This window comes from Branchiostoma floridae, chromosome 6, assembly GCF_000003815.2.
Source record: "Branchiostoma floridae strain S238N-H82 chromosome 6, Bfl_VNyyK, whole genome shotgun sequence".
Classification (NCBI taxonomy): Eukaryota; Metazoa; Chordata; class Leptocardii; order Amphioxiformes; family Branchiostomatidae; genus Branchiostoma; species Branchiostoma floridae.
Window position 1 is genome coordinate 17,306,217 of NC_049984.1, and position 2,962 is coordinate 17,309,178.

Genomic DNA, 2,962 nt, shown 5'->3' on the forward strand with positions numbered 1-2,962 from the left:
TCCTGACTGACGGAGTCTCTACCACCAGCCAACTAACGCACCCCCCTTGGCGGCACCTCAAGTCGTCCTACCGCGCAACTTATCCGGTCGCGTGCTGAGGTCGCTCCATGACGACACCATTGCAGGCCATTTCGCGCCAGGTCGTACACTACACCGCGTAAAGAACAGGTTCTACTGGCCAGGCATGACAGCAGACGTCGCCCGCTATTGCCGCGAATGCATCCCATGTCAGCGACGCCGACCTGCCGTACCACGACCGCAAGCACCGCTCCAGCACATCACCGCCTCCCGTCCATTTGAAATAGTGGCCACAGACATAACGTACATGCCACTCTCTGCTGCAGGGAACAAGTACGTATTAGTCGTGGCGGACCTCTTCAGCAAATACGTGAACTTGTACGCCATACCCAACCAGGAAGCCCCCACCGTAGCAGACAAGCTGTTCCGAGAGTTCGTCGGCCAACACGGCGTGCCAGAGCAACTCCACTCCGATCAGGGACGTCAGTTCGAGTCCAACCTTGTAACCGAACTGTGTGCACGCCTAGGCATCATTAAGTCGCGGACTTCAGCTTACCACCCACAAGACAACGGTCAAGTTGAGAGATACAACCGCACCATGAAGAACATCCTCGCCAAGTGCCTGGAGGGACGTGAACATGACTGGGACCGTCTGCTCCCTCACGTCGCCCTGGCCTACAATACGAGTGTGCACTCCACGACCAACCACACACCTTTCTTCATGGTACATGGTCGAGAGGCACGCCTACCTATAGACGTAGCTTGCCAACTACCCGCCTCAACACCGCAACAGGCCGACCTGACAACGGCGCTCGCGTCCGTCCGCGACGCAATCGACGAGTCACACCAGACGCAAAACCAGCAACAAGCCCCCCGCGTCCACCGCCATCACTACAACGCCGGCGACCGCGTATGGCTCCACCATCCTCCGTCTGCTCTCCATAAGCTACGCCTACCCTGGGTTGGTCCGTACGTCATCGTCGGCCCTGTCCCACATTACTCTCCCGACACCGTCCTGTACAGTATACGTCCAGTGACCGGACGACAACATGCCCAGACCGTCCATCACAACAGACTCAAACCATACGTTTCGCCATCTCCCCAATTCCTGCCAGCACCGCCCGCCGCCGACAACAGACAACGCATCCCCGAAGCCCATCACCTCGGCTTCGCGGACTTCCTGCACCAGCCCATCGCCAACCTCGCGCCGCTAGCAGACCAGCACGTGCAGGTACCTGACCCACCTGCCCCAGCACCTGTTCCGCCGCCAGCGCCGATTCCTGTACCGCCAGCCGTTCCTGCACAGCCGGGCCCTGTCCAAACACGTTCCGGGCGAATCAGCAGGCCACCTACCCGATTTAGCATGGACTTAGACTATGGCTAAAATCGAGATCCAGCCTCACGAACTCTATCAGTATGAACTCAATGTACTGCTTTATTTGTTTGCTTTAATATATTCTTATGATTAGCCATTGTATACATGCATGTATGGCTTCCCCATTTATCCCCCATGTTTTACTATTTGCTTATTTCTGTTGTTTGCGCATTGTTTTTGTTTTTCCTTTATTTCGCTACGTAGCAACCTTTTCGGCCACTGTTGTGTAACACTCAAACCGCTTTTGTTTTTGTTTTGATTAGGCGACCATTTTGTTTTTGTTTTGATTATTCAACCATATCTGCCACACGCCCGGCTCCATTAACTAGGAGGCGTGGTCGCCTCCACTCCGGGGGGGAAGGAGTGATAGGGCCAGCTCCCACCACCATGGGGCGGTCTGGCCCATCTGGTCTGTATTATAGATACCCGAGTGTCCTGGTACATCTGGCCTGTATTATAGATACGCGAATAAACGATACCGACCCACCGTGGTCAGTCTTGGAGTGAGAGCCAACGTGTGCAGACCTCTTTATGTCCTCTCCGTAAATAGTTAGTTAGCCGCTCGGCCTACACATAACACATGCGTAAGGGTTACGTAGCGGTAAGCTAAGGTGGACCTGTTGTCGAGAATATCTCGGCAACAATGTACAATATAATTTTGCGGTTTGTGGAGTATTATTCCCTATCAAGGGACCTTTCCAACGATACCAAGTTCGACCCTCCCGAATAACTTTGAAGATTGAGGAATCTTAGGCGTATATACATGCGTAAGGGTTACGTAGCGGTAAGCTAAGGTGGACCTGTTGTCGAGAATATCTCGGCAACAATGTACAATATAATTTTGCGGTTTGTGGAGTATTATTCCCTATCAAGGGACCTTTCCAACGATACCAAGTTCGACCCTCCCGAATAACTTTGAAGATTGAGGAATCTTAGGCGTATATACATGCGTAAGGGTTACGTAGCGGTAAGCTAAGGTGGACCTGTTGTCGAGAATATCTCGGCAACAATGTACAATATAATTTTGCGGTTTGTGGAGTATTATTCCCTATCAAGGGACCTTTCCAACGATACCAAGTTCGACCCTCCCGAATAACTTTGAAGATTGAGGAATCTTAGGCGTATATACATGCGTAAGGGTTACGTAGCGGTAAGCTAAGGTGGACCTGTTGTCGAGAATATCTCGGCAACAATGTACAATATAATTTTGCGGTTTGTGGAGTATTATTCCCTATCAAGGGACCTTTCCAACGATACCAAGTTCGACCCTCCCGAATAACTTTGAAGATTGAGGAATCTTAGGCGTATATACATGCGTAAGGGTTACGTAGCGGTAAGCTAAGGTGGACCTGTTGTCGAGAATATCTCGGCAACAATGTACAATATAATTTTGCGGTTTGTGGATTATTATTCCCTACCAAGGGACCTTTCCAACGATACCAAGTTCGACCCTCCCGAATAACTTTGAAGATTGAGGAATCTTAGGCGTATATACATGCGTAAGGGTTACGTAGCGGTAAGCTAAGGTGCCTAGCGATGCCCATTTGTAGCTCGCTAGCAAGCCGCAGA